The sequence below is a fragment of the Dreissena polymorpha genome, chromosome 1 (genome assembly GCF_020536995.1).
Source record: "Dreissena polymorpha isolate Duluth1 chromosome 1, UMN_Dpol_1.0, whole genome shotgun sequence".
NCBI classification, from domain to species: domain Eukaryota; kingdom Metazoa; phylum Mollusca; class Bivalvia; order Myida; family Dreissenidae; genus Dreissena; species Dreissena polymorpha.
This window is the reverse complement of record NC_068355.1, coordinates 166,178,262-166,193,943: the sequence shown is the minus strand read 5'-3', so window position 1 is coordinate 166,193,943 and position 15,682 is coordinate 166,178,262.

Here is a 15,682-nt window from a genome sequence, read left to right as displayed (position 1 = left end):
CCTTCACCACTCAAAATGTGCAGCTCCATGAGAAACACATGCATTTCAAATATAAAATTGCTAGCTTCAATATTGCAGAAGTGACATAACATGAGCAATTTTGACCCATATATTTTACCTTGAAGGATAACCTTGACCTTTCACCACTCAAAATGTGCAGCTCCATGAGCTGCACATGAGCTTGAAGGATGACCTTGACCTTGACCTTTCACCACTCAAAATGTGCAGCTCCATGAGATACACATGCATGCCAAATATCAAGTTGCTATCTTCAATATTGCAAAAGTATTCATAAAATAAGCGATTTGGGCCACATATGTTTGACCTCTGACCTTGAAGGATGACCTTGACCTTGACCTTTCACCACTCAAAATGTGCAGCTCCATGAGATACACATGCATGCCAAATATCAAGTTGCTATCTTCAATATTGCAAAAGTATTTATAAAATGAGCGATTTTGGCCACATATATTTGACCTCTGACCTTGAAGGATGACCTTGATCTTGACCTTTCACCACTCAAAATGTGCAGCTTCATGAGATACACATGCATGCCAAATATGAAGTTGCTATCTTCAATATAGCAAAAGTTATTGCAAAATGTTAAAGTTGGCGCAAACCAACCAACAGACCAACCAACAGACCAACCAACAGACCAACCAACCAACAGACAGGGCAAAATTAATATGTCCCCCACTACTATAGTGGGGGACATAAAAATAAATAAATTACTTGCTTACTAGGCTATAGATTTAAGGACAATTTTGCACACTTTCAAATTGCATCTATATGTATTGATTAGCAGGTACTTAATTTCAAGGTGTGTGGCTTTAATGTTTCTTATTTTAGTATAATTTTAAATGGTAATGCACAAATCTATAGCCGAAATAAAGTTTCTGATTTTAAATTAAATTGTGTTTGCTGATGTTCATTAATATACACATGAACTATTCATTTATGTTTGCCACTTTAATGCAAAATTAAATACTCTTTTTTTCAATTCAGTAATTATTACTATAACCTAGTTGCTAACCTTCTGTGTTTGTATATTCTTGTATATGCTAGTGATCATAAAATATTTAGTTTATGTCTGCAATTTAACAACTCAAATAACAAATTTTATGAAACTGCTGTCATAATTTAACAAATAATTTATAGTTTTTTTCAGATAAAAATGACCCTTCTTACAAATGTTGTATGTGTCTTCTAAAACAAATAGTACTCCTTTGTGCACATTTAAACCAACATGCACTTACTTTATATGCAGGAGAGTAGCAATAATATATATTGAAGCACCAATTTATGCATGCGTTTAAATTTAGTTTTAAATATAAATGCATATAATATAATGGTTTTGTCTCCGTCCGTCCGTCCGTCCGTCCGTCACTTTTTTCTGGATCCTGCGATAACTTTAAAAGTTCCTAATATTTTTTCATGAAACTTGGAACATGGATAGATGGCAATATGGACATTATGCACTTCATTTCATTTTGTTCCTATGTCAAAAATTGTGGTTGCTATGGAAACAAAAAATATTCTGAAAATGGTGAAATTTCTGACAATGGTGGAGCCGGTTGGAGACTTTCATTGACTTTTATTGCTTGGCAAAAGTCTTGTTCTACAGGTACCTGTTTTATATAAAAAAAATATTCTGAAAATGGTGAAATTTCTGACAATGGTGGAGCCGGTTGGAGACTTTCATTGACTTTTATTGCTTGGCAATAGTCTTGTTCTACAGGTACCTGTTTTATATACATGGTAGCGGTATGATTTTATATTGATACATCACAGTATGTATGTAACATGAACATGATTAAGAATCTTTAATAGCAATAATAGTCTTTATACATATTCTAACATATAAACAAAACTATTTATTGCTGTTGTTAATTGAATACATGGTCATTCAGTGTTACACATTGCTAAATAATGTATCCACTAAGATACCTTCATTACATGATTTTTCTTTCTAATCTGTGAATGTTAAACAAGCTATAAATACATTTAAATAAAATATATTGTTGAAGATATTACAAGTGCTGACTTTAGGATTATCTGTTTGTCTTCATTAACATTTTTAAGCTGTATTGTTGCTTTTTTTATGAAGGTGTAAACAGCGGAGGACTAAAATCATCCTTTTATTTTTCACTTAACACTTTATAAGTAGCAATTCTTCAATAATATATTAACTCTTACTTCATTTTCGCTTTCATATGAAGTTTTTTAAGTGTTGAGTGAAATTTGGATGTAAAAGACAACTACACTGTCTGATTCAATATCACTGTCTTTGTAAGTATTCTCTTCCTCATATAGATCAGTTACAATATTATTAAAAAAATATGCTTGTCAAATACATACCTCCCCTACATGCCAATTAAAATAAACTGATACTACAAATAAAAAAAGGATTGAACATGATTATTTAAGTATATTTTTTTCCATGTTTAATCTGAAAAAAGCTGGAAAAAAAACTTATTTGTTACCACTTCTGATTGACATCTCTTGTTGCCTGCTTACTTTTAAGTAATTTTTTAAGTATATTTTTTCCATGTTTAATCTGAAAATATCTGGAAAAAAAATCTTATTTGTTACCGCTTCAGATTGACATCTCTTGTTGCCTGCTTACTTGTACATAACTTAAACCATTGACATCTCTTGTTGCCTACTTAATTGTACATAACTTAAACCATTGAGATCTCTTGTTGCCTACCTTATTGTACATAACTTAAACCAACAATCGCATAACCACTGTTATCGATTTTTTGTGTACTGTTTCTATTATATGTATAATTTGTAAATAGTCAATTGTAAATGGCAATTATACGTTAATTTTTTGATCTTATGATCACATGAAATTAACAATAATCTTCCATACGAACTCTAAAAGTGTTTCATTACGTGTGTTTTTTTGTTGTATATAAAAACAAAATTATTTATTTCGTATTAACTTGATATTGGTTCATTTCTGCATTTAACAAATGCGTCCAATGAAAAAGCATAATTTTAATACATTTTTGTTATTTAAAAAAAATATCAACTTATTAAATTTAAATAACATTATATTGATTGATATCTGCACTTAAATATATTACAAAAATACTTAATTTCAACATAACTGTTCGAAAGATAACGAAAAAATTTACTATCCACTGATTGCATATGTTCTTTTATTCTTTTTATCTTTGTAATGTTTAGCCAAGCTACCATTACATTCATTGTCAATTTCACCTTTACGTTTTTCTCTGTCTATTATGTTTGTTTTTTAGTTGGGACCAGTGGTTCATTGTGTTTTCTTCTCACTTCTGTAATTATTTCTTTTCACTTCTTCATATCTATGGAATATTCATCTTTCTGTGTCCCTATTTTTTGTTTCCTATTTTTGTTAGTATGTATGGACATCCTATGTCTTATAAGAGAAACAAACTGGACATGTTTTAAGATATAAACTAACTGGACAAGCACACACAAACTATCATTAACATCACCCTCCACATTTTTAAATGATTAAATTATGTACTTTAAATGTTAAAGGGCTAAACAACAAAGACAAACGCATTAAAATCTTCAAATGGTTAGACGATAAAAAATATAGTATATGCCTTTTACAAGAAAGTCACTTGACACATACTTTAGCACAAACCTTAAAAGATGAATGGGACGGAGAAATCTATATCAGTGGAGAACATACTAATAAACAAGGCATTGCCTTCCTGATAAAAAATAATATAGGGGTCACAGCCGATAACTTTAAGGAAATAATAATTGGCAGACAAGCAAGTATAGATATCAAAATACACGAAACACAAATAACATTAATCAACGTCTACGGCCCTAACATAGACGATTCCACATTTTACGAAACATTACAATCCTTCATAATTAATAACCAAGATAAAAAATATTATAATCGGTGGTGATTTCAATACTGTCCTGAACCCATTATTAGATAAAAAGAATGGAAACTTTTATACTCATACTAAAAATAGAAACATTTTAAATAACATAATTGAAAACTACAATATGATAGATATCTGGCGTACAATATACCCAAACGAAAGTAAATCCACCTGGCACTCAAACACAAAACCAACAATATTTTGTAGATTAGACTATTTTTTAATATCTGAATCTCTTTGCAATATAATTGACACATGTGACATAAAACCAGGATCCATGACTGACCACTCTCTAGTTGAACTTAAACTGCACAACATACAACCTGAAAGAGGCCCAGGATACTTTAAAATTAACAACAGCATCTTATTAGATACACAATATCAAACACAAATAAAACAGGAAATATTAAATACAGTTCAAAATAATAAAGATGCAAACCCAAACACCTTATGGGAAGTAATTAAAGGAAATATACGTAACACAACAATTAGATACACATCATTTAAACAAAAAGAAACACACAAACTTGAAACTGAAACCATCAAAACCATTGAAACACTTGAAAAAACAATTGCATCAAACAAACACAAATGATACCACCGACATTGAAAATGAAATAACATTAAAAAAAACAAATATTAGATGGAATCTATCATACACATCTCAATGGAATAATACTAAGAGCGCGTGCACAGCATGTTGAACACAATGAAAAAAATACAAAATATTTCGCAAACATTGAAAAACGTAGAAGTGAACAAAAAACTGTACACAAATTAGTAGTCAATGGCAAAGATATAACAAACAGAACTCAAATACTAGAAGAACAACGTTTATTTTTCGAAACCCTCTATAAACGAAAAAATGTTGAAAATAACACCCTTTTTAAAAATACACATCACGCTTTAAACCAGGAGGAAACACAACTGTGCGACGGATTGCTTAATGAATATGAATGTGGATTAGCCCTAAAAGAAATGCAAAATAACAAAAGCCCAGGATCTGATGGCATCACAATCGAATTTTATAAAATATTCTGGAATGATATAAAAACACATCTAATTAATTCATTTAACTATTCATTTAACAACGAAAACTTGACTACGCTACAAAAACAAGGTATTATATCACTTATTCCAAAACCCGGAAAAAACTTAGAATCCTTATCAAACTGGCGCCCGATTAGTTTACTGAACAATGATTATAAAATTGCAACTAAAAGTATAGCAAACAGAATTAAAAAAATATTACCATCAATCATTTCAAAATCTCAATCTGGTTTCATAAAAGGACGTTACATTGGTGAAAACGTTCGTCTTATCCAAGAATGCATAAACTATTTCAACAATTCAAATAATCCTGGTCTTATATTCTTTGCAGACTTTGAAAAGGCATTCGATTCGCTTGATCATTCATTTATGTTCTCTTGCTTAGAAAATATGAACTTTGGTGAAAGTCTCATTCAATGGGTCAAACTATTCTATACCGATATTAACAGTATAATCATTAACAATGGCTTCTTTTCAAACAGTTTTAACATCGAACGAGGGGTTCGACAAGGATGTCCACTCTCATCATCGCTATTTATTATTTGCATCGAGTATCTATCACATCACATCCAATCAAATAAACACATAAAAGGCATATCACTAAAACCTGACGAAGAAATCAAACAATCCCTATTTGCTGACGATGCAACTTATTTTTTAAATGACAATTACGATTCTTTCCATAACCTAATAAAGTCGCTAACCCTTTACGGAATGACATCGGGTCTTAAACTTAACAAAAGTAAATGTACTGTGCTACGAGTAGGTAAATTAAAACAAAGTAATGTTCAATACAAAAAAGAAATGAAATTTAATTGGACATCCGATGAAGCCACAACGCTAGGAATTACTTTCACAAATAATGAAAAAGATACAGTTCTTAAAAACATACTACCTAAATTACAGAATTTTAAAAACTGCTTAAAATCATGGCATCATCGTAAACTTACACTTATCGGAAAACACACAGTATTGAAAACGTTTGCACTTCCTAAATTAATATATGTTTTAACAGTTCTCCCAAATCCACCAAATGATGTTATTAACGATATAAAATCAGCAATATTTAATTTCATATGGGACGGTAAGCCTGATAAAATAAAAAGAACTCAGTTAATTCAATCTGTAGAAAATGGAGGCATCCAATTAACGAACATTGACTCATTCTTGAATGCAATCAAATGCAGCTGGGTTAAAAGATACCTAGATAATACCAATACGAGTAAATGGAAATTATTCTACCAGAAAATCCTAAAAAAATATGGTGACTCCTTAATCTTTGAATGTAACATCAGCAATTCTATCTTACATGAAATTGCAAACGAAAATATATTTCTGTCTGATGTTCTATCAGCGTGGAGTGATGTCACTCATAACTTAGAAACCCAAACCAGCAGTAAAACAATTTTATGGAACAATAAAGACATAACTTCAAACAATAAGACCTTTTTCTATAAAGACTGGTTTGAACGAAGCATTAAATATGTCGACCAATTATATGACTACAGAATTAAGGATTTCTACTCTTTTGATAATATATGCTACATATACGAAATACCTTCAAATAATTTTCTGAAGTACTACACACTAATCAAAAGCAGACCCATACATATTAAATCTGAAATCAATACAAACAATACACCATGTACTCAAACAACATTTGTAGAAAACATACTTGGAAGAAAAAACAAAACAAATAAAATATTTTACACAATACAAATTAAAAACCCTACAGAAAACTCCAAAATCCAAAATAAATGGCAAGTCCTCTATGGAGAAAATGAACTTAATTGGAAACACATATTTACCATGCCATATAAAGCAACTATTGAAAGCACACTGAGAAATGTTCAATATAAATACATCCATAGAATTATAGCTACAAATAAATATCTCTTTAAATGCAAATTATCTAACTCAAATCTGTGTGACTTCTGCAGTGAAAACATCGAAACTATAGAACATCTTTTTTGGGAGTGCAAACTCATCCAGCCTATTTGGAATCAATTAATATCTTTTCTTGAACAACATCAATTAAACGTTAAACTATCTTTCTTAAATGTAAGTTTCGGAATTAACTCATTTAAATCAATAGACTGTAATAATATTGTGAATTTTATGGTCATATAGATGAAATATTTTATCTTAAACATGAAGTACAAAAAACAAGTACCAAATTTTAATTGCTTTGTCCATAGTCTTAAACTAAAAATCCAGATTGAGAAAGAAATAGCCCTCAGTAATGACACATTACAAATCTTTGAACAAAAATGGAATCGGATTAAATTCTCATAATGGTTTGTACACTTATACACATTTCACTCTAATGTTAGTTTATCTCTCTAAAATAGTTTTGTTTATTTTTTTAATTTTAAATTTTCAATCTGACAAGAGCATTGTGAATATACAAAAAAACACACAAGTCCAGTATGCTTTCTTCCGACTTTATACAACTCATCATTTTTCATAACTATTCCTCTGTTGTTCTTTTCTTTTCTCTCCAAAAAAAAAATATATATAAGCATATCTTGTAAAACATGTCTGAACTTTATTGCTTTGTACAATCACTATATTGTATGATCATATACATGTTTACAATGTATGTATGATATTGAATAATAAAAAAATAAAAATTGGTCCAGAAATATTTATTAACGAAACTCAGTAAGATTTCAGGTAGAAGAAAACTTTTTTTATTATAAGTATCTGGTTTAGTCTAAAACTTAAGTGTTTTTTATTAATACTTTTATTTAAAAATCGCTTTCATGCTAAATAAAATGTCTCTACCTGGAAATGAATTTTGTGGTTTCAAACGAACTAGCACAGGAGATATTCATTAGCGAAAATGTGTAAGATGTCAAAACAGTTTTTTTTATTGAAAAGTGCATATTTGCTTTTGCCTTAAACTTTATTTTTATTTTATTATTTAAAAAACATTTTAATGGTAAAATCAAAGTATATTGCCTTAAAAAAGTTTTTGTGTTATTCTAAATATATTAACTTAACTGATTTATTTCTTGATGTTATTTTCTTAATAAAATATAAATTAATGAAAGAAATAATCAACATGACACATATGGAGACTTCAGTACAATTAAATAGTTCCAATAATGCTCCATACATTCCATAAACGTATTAATTTCTTTGTTAAATTTTTAACTTTAAAGTTTAGATTTAAAATCAACACTTAAAACTCGAACAATATATGTGATGTTTTTCATCGTTAATTACGGATTGTCAATTAAAGCAAGATAATGGTCTTAAAATAATCTGCATGAACGCATTTCCTCAGTGGGAGACGATGTCCCAAGGGTGGATTAAACGTGTTTATTGGTATGTCTGTGACATTACATTCTGCACACGTGTAGATGCCGTCATTATGATAAGATACCATGCGTAATCTTCAAATAAAATGTAAAATGACAATCAAGGCCTAATTCAAGTTGTATGACTCTTAAAAATGCAGATGAACCTTGTTTCTATAAATCACCAAATAACTGATTAAAATATTTATTTAAAAAATACGAACTATTATGTGATGATCAAATCGATACTATTTAAATATTCAAATATATGAAATATAATCGCTTCACTTTCTTTTATTGTTCAGGTACCTATACAAACATATAAGTTCCTGTATTGTAATTCATTACTGTCATGGCGGCATGTGCGAGTATTCAGGGGCGGTAATCCGTGAGTTATCGATTTCTGGGATTGTCTATTAACCAAACATCCTAATCTAATTGCCACTTTATATTCACAAATTGATGCTCTTGATTGTTCTTGATTGCTAAATAAATGTAAAGCCCTTCATTATGGTCTAGACACCTGGGGGAAATTTAGTATTTAAGCACAGTTAAAGTCACAAAGTAGCAAAAGAAATGTAGCTTCTAAAATAAATTGCACCCTAGGAAACCCGATACCTGGTGAGCAGCGTTATACCAATCGAGCAGCGATGTGTATTTTCGCATGAACTAACATAGGGTAAGTAAATTGGAAAAGTTAAAAATTGTCAAAGTCCAATTTGAAACAACTGTGAATTAACATTGATAACAAAGGTATTGGCCTACATGTGGAAAAAATCCTGACAAATTTTCTTTAAAAAATGAGCGAAATTTGGCTCCCTGAAGTAGAAGATCGGGCAAAATGGGCCATGTTCAGACATTTAGGGGAGAAAAACTGCTTTAATTTGCAAGCCCTTACAATAATTGAAGGATTTATACAAACTTACACATGTCTGCAATAACCTCTCAGCAGGGTTTCTCCAGAAAACTATTTCTTGTGGAGAAATTTGCGTTTTTAATGACCATGTTGGGAAAACATGGATACCAAATGGAGAAGACCAGGAAACCTTATGTGAGCAGCGACTTAATAATTTGTTTTCGTGACAAAAAACTTAATTTCCAGCCATTTTGTTGCAATTTCTTTGCTTTGTAGAGACCTTTAGTAAGTGTATGTGGGCACATATGCATACACATGTACTTTTAATGCTACATAATACATTCTATGATATTCTTTGCATTTCATCCAACATAATTTCAGAAACTTGAATCCTTTGTCTGATATATAATGTGGTTATACTATGTCTACTTTTAATACATATGTAAAGCTGATTAGTTTTGTCTTAATTACTAACTTGTTTGCCTGTTTGTGCTAAAATTACAAAAAATCACAATGCTAGTGTTGCCCCCCCCCCCCCCCACACACACACATTATTATACCCCCACAAACTCTGTTTGGGGGCTATATAGGAATCAGTTTGTCCTGTCCGACCCTGTCCCAGTACGTCACGTCCGTCCCAATTTTTTGTCTGTGTGTCCGTCCCGATTATTTTCATATAACTTTTGAACAAATGAACATACAAACTTCATATGTTGATGCACTCTTATGAGCTTTATATACACACTACATCGTCTTTTAGGTTACTATGTCAAAGATCAAGGTCACTGTGATCACTTATAGAAAACTTGTTGACTTTAGTGTATCCCATTTTCCGATACAACTCCCTCACAGTGTCTATCATCTGTTTAACTAATTGACATCTGTATCCCAAAGTCATGACTTTTGTCAGTTGGAATACATATATAAAATGTATAAGAAACAAGTCAATTAAACACCTGTTACGCAAACCATCTGAAAACAACAGCAATCTCTCTTCACCACCCAACTCCTATCTATGGCAAGTTGAAAAAAATCATTAATTCTGTTAATTTCCAAAACTAATCCATGTTACTTTGGACCAAGCTCTGAAAGACCAGAAAGAGAAAACTACTAATGTTTAACCTACTTCTTAATAATAAAATCACAAATAACTCACCTTAAACACAGAAAAAAACTCTTCCCCAGAAACATGATAAACTTACAAAAAACTTCCTTAATGAGTTGTTTCTTTGTTTTACCAAATCAGTTAGCTAAAATGACGGACTAAAACCAAGTGCCAATATCCTGCTTGGTTTAAACAACAAAAAACAACGGGATAACCATATTTAACAATGTATAGGGCGCAGTTTTTTACCTCAAAGTTTCAAATTTAAAAGAACATGATGCGCGTTATACATTGATACAACGCTATTCTGGCTGCTAACTTGCAAAAATTCATTACGTAATTGTAAATCTTACAGACTGGACCATTCTCAATACAGCAAAAAGCGGGTGATGTAAGGTATGAATGGAGAAGAAACAGTTTTAGACAAAAAATAAAATGTTTGAATAAAATATCCAAATATGTATTTGTCTTTGTTTGTGTAAGTGCACTTCTAAATGTACAGCTTTACTTTGGCTGGTGTCCTAATAACAGATTAGCTTGTAAAAGTAGGTGTTATAGAGGCTGTTTTCGCGGTTTACAGTTGCTGTGACTGGGGTCTTCTTCGTGTTTGCCAGTTTAGTCCCAATTGTTGGCACCTTCATTGCCAGTGTTATGTGACAAACAATAAAACACACTTGCCCAACATCACAGATTTACAGTTTTACATCATTGGGTGTGTCACCTTTGACAACGTTCTGTTTTGAATTTGCTTTTAACTGACATGATTCTTTGTAATTGTATCAACCAATCAGCAATAAGGCAATGAAATTATCACTACATGCCTTCCCCATGTATAAGTGAATACAATAACTCCACATGTATCAGATTTATACAGTGACCTATCTCAACAATTGTAGCTCGGTGATACTACCTAAATTATTTGTTTATAATTTGTTTTTAATTTAGAGAAAATGTTTCCACTTTGTTATTAAAATGCACTATGATTTTTTAATCAAAAGTAGATTTCTTAGTGTAAATAGTCTCCCCTGTGCTACAAAGTTTTTATTCAGATAAAAGATCTTACAGTAAGTTGTCTCCCCTGCTCTAGTTTCTATTCAGCATTTAATTTGTCTTTAAATAGAATGATTATAAAGCAATTTTTCATCCAATTTTGTTTTTGTTTTTTAGGCTTTAAATATTTTTTCTATATTTTAGCATAAAAAAGGGGTACCCGTTATGCATGGTAAAATTCAGTAACTTCAATTTGACTAACTTATTTCCGAGGGGACTTACAGACATAGAATAAAACTTAAACTTTCATCCTGTCATAACTAAAAAGTACCTGGGCTATGTTAATATAACTTATAGAAATCCTGTTCATACCACAACAACATGAACCAGAAGAGGTACTGTTGGTTTGTGTTTTATTGAAACCAATAACATTCGACTATTGTCTTAACTAGGGATTAAGCTTAGCAGAAAAGCAGGGGGTGCCCCTCTTCCATGTTTATGCACCACTCCTTTGTTATATTTCCAAACCTTTTTGTCCAAATGTAAATGTTCTCATAAAAACAAACACACCCAACGTGTTTTGATTGGCTTTTGATGGTTTAAAAGAGTAACATACAGGATTACTTGGTTCATCATGGCATGTATGGTACAAAGATTTGCCATTTGATGTATGTTCACTCAAAAGTCGAATAAAAAATACAATAAAAAACAGGAATAAGACTATTTGTTTCAGTTAAATAAAACATAGTCGAGGTCATTGTCCCATTCTATGATACAACTAACTGGTTTAAGTTTTTGAATATATGAAATATTACAGCTATCAGAGATGTTAAAATTATCAAGTCTGTAACACATATAATAACCTTCTTATTTTACATAAATTAGTCAAGTTCAAAATTTAACTGTCTGAAAATAATCTATTACTTAATAAACAGAATAGATATTATCAAACAATATCTTTTTTGGTTAAATAAGTTTCTTACTAATTATATTTTAATAATTTACCAAATATATTAACATAAAAATTGTCATACCTGTAGTTGAATTGAATTTCTTCCAGTATAAAATAGTTTTGATCTATCAAAGAGGTTTAACACTGAGATAATAATGGAGAACAACTTGTTTTGCTGCGGGCTCCAACAAGGTGGAGCTGCATTGAAATGCAATGATTGGTTGTTGGCTGTCTGGTTGTAAGTGTAATGACCAATAAACATGCTTTAATAAACTTTTTGGTTTGCAGTATTGCAAGGAAGGCAGAGCACGCGTGACTTCATTTGTAACATAATTCAAGGTTGTGTGAACCAATTATAGTATAAATTCTTTTATAGTAGATAACAAATCTAATGACATTAGCTTTACTCTGATTCAATCTTAATTATTTTGTGTGAGCGAAACAATTATTATAATGAAAATAATATATAATTATGACGTAAGGGTTATGTTAAAGCTCGCACTTGCTTACTAAGTTATCTACAAATCTGAGGATCACCCCTTAGCTACATAACTTGTGAGGGTACTATTAATGAAATCCTGTATATGGCCATTCTCCCCACAGCTCCGATTGAAGTAGGGCAGTTTTCAATTACTGACATAAGTATGTTCACTGATTAATAGTACTGATAAACCAGAAAAAGTGTGAGTTGCTTTTCTGAGCACAGTGATATGACTTAATTACTGTTGAAAAGGGTGAAATTATTATTGATAGATAGACAAGCTGAATTTCAACCGGTTGTGCTGAGGTTCACAAAAATATTAACACAATACATTTCAATAGAAAATTGAAGTCAAACGGGTTACAAATAGCAAACGGCAAAGATGGTAGCCTATTGAAACCTTTAGGGATGATTTGTAAACAGTCTGACCATAGGCTGACGTGATATCCTGTGGTTTGATATGTATTATGTTTGAAGAAAGTGAATATTTCAGCTGGAATGACAGCTTATGAAAAATCTAAACATTTGACATGTTTGTGTGAACCAGGCAAGGAAATGAGGGGAAAGCAATTATTACATGATATTAGTGCAAATAAATAATTTTTAAAAGTTTTAAAATGTAAGAAGACAGTTAGTATACATGCTCTGTCTAATGATGAAATACCTTACCTCTGTGACGGTGTGGTGCTTTTCTTTAGATGTTTTGGACCAAGAAAACTAACAGACAATTACTTACAAGCGCAAATAAGGTATTGTTGCTTGTCATCTTTGTCCAAGTTTCTCTTTAAATATTCTTAGTAATACTTTAACCAGTTTCCATTTTTAACGATTTCTTTCATATGCGAAGACTGTCTCCCTTTTCTTTACAGTTATTGTCCCCTACCGGTGAAACCGGAGGGGACTTATGGTTTTTGCCCTGTCTGTCTGTCTGACAGTGATCAGTCCGTCACACTTTTCTGGATTCTGCGATAACTTTAAAAGTTTTTCATATTTTTTCATGAAACTTGAAACATGGATAGATGGCAATATGGAGATTATGCACGTCATTTCATGTTGTTCCTACATCAAGAATTCTGGTTGCTATGGCAACAAATAGAAATCTATATATATTTAAAAAAATACTGACAATGATGGAGTTTCATCGGTAGGGGACATACATGCCAGAATTTTTTAGGTCCAAAGCGGGACATTCCATAAAAATTGTCGGGACATTTGACCAAAAAGCAGGACACCTAAAACGGTCTATCATTCCACCTTTACTGTAGTCAGTATAATACTAACAAAAACTCTTGATACTTTTATTTTATTCAAGACATAAAACATCTGATATGAAGCATGAAATCTAAAACATAACAATAACAGTTTTAATAAATAAGACAATAGCAAAAAACGAAGATAATATTCATCTTTTTAAGAGTACAAAATCTGGAAAATTACGACAACAATACACATTATATTACTTTCAATGGCAAACATTAATGCAGGGGAGGTTATCAAGTACACTGAAAGTACGGGTTACAGTAAACTATCTACCGAACAGTTACATCAGCTTGACACGGAATGCGCGGCCGTACACATTTCCGAGGTAGGTTTTTGGTGGAAGGAAACCGTCTTTGTGTTCATTTTAACTGCCAACAACGCCTCAACCGTTCTATGGCCCAGATTTTCCATTTCTTCTTTCTGAATTTTTTTCAGTGTGCTGAAACAACGTTCTGGATCGGCCTTTGAGTGAGGGATTGACAGCGCAGTTTGTTACTTGTTAATTGTCGCGGCTTAATTGGAGTAGGGTCAAACTGTCACGCATAGCACCTCGTTGTTTTTAGCTTAATTGGAGTAGGGTCAAACTGTCATGCATAGCACCTCATTGTTTTTATTACAATTACACCCAATTACACTAGACAGGATGGGTATCACTTATTGGACTGTTTGTTGCGATTTTGGTATATTGCACATTCGGATTATCCCGCTATTTTGGAACTAAACATTGAATGTAAAAGACTCATTAATGACGTAGAGTTAATTTTACAAAACAATTGTTTTGTAAACCGTTTCAAACAAAGACAAAAACAAACACATTTTCAACATTTATTTCATTATAATACAACAATCGATAGCAATAAGCGACCACTATCTTGAAGACCACCATGGTGTGAATGCCTGATAAAATCAATAATTAGCCGATAAATCGCTGATAAGGTGTCATAAACAACACTGGTACACACGAGAAGTAGAATCAGATTGTTAATTGGGGGCAATAAAGGGATTAGCGGTGGTAAGTGTTAGCGAAACAGAGCTTGAATAGCGAATTTTATTGGGAACCTATAGACCTTAAATCGTTTTTTACGAATGTCGGGACGCCGGGACAAAGGGCCCAAAAGCGGAACTGTCCCGCCGAGATCGGGACGTCTGGCATGTATGGTAGGGGACCATAATGCTTGGCAATCTCTTGTTTAAACTAAGTATTCTCGTGTCAATATTTTTGTTTTGAACTGGCATTATCCATAACTAACATACTTTATGTAACGTTCGATTCTTCGCCATTTAGTATCTATGGCCAAATTTGGGCCGATAGCGTTGGTTGTTTTGTGGCCGATGGCCAATTTTTTGATGGTCGGAGGCCGATTTTTGGCCATTCCGTGATTGTTTTGGGATGGTGGCCAATCTTTGGCAGTAGCCAATTTTTAGCCAGATTTCGGCCACTTTTGGAATCTTCTGTTGATTCTCAAGTCAGTCTTGGTTTTTCTTGTCGGTGAGAAGAAGTAACTTCAGCTTGCTCTGGAAAATGTAAATTATTGCTAATCTATTTTATGAATTATTCTGAACAATAAGTAAAGCAATCACTTTACGCGAACATTTTTCCATAATTGCAACTTTTCGCAGAATATTTGTCAACTTGTCACGGAACTTTAGAGTATTTATTTGTGACGAAGTATTTTAACTACAGGTATATTTGAATCATATAACTGTGTAAGATTTGTATATGTAATTGCTGTGACGCGTCTGCTAAGGCTATTTTAACTAGAGCTGTAACGATTCACCCATCATTC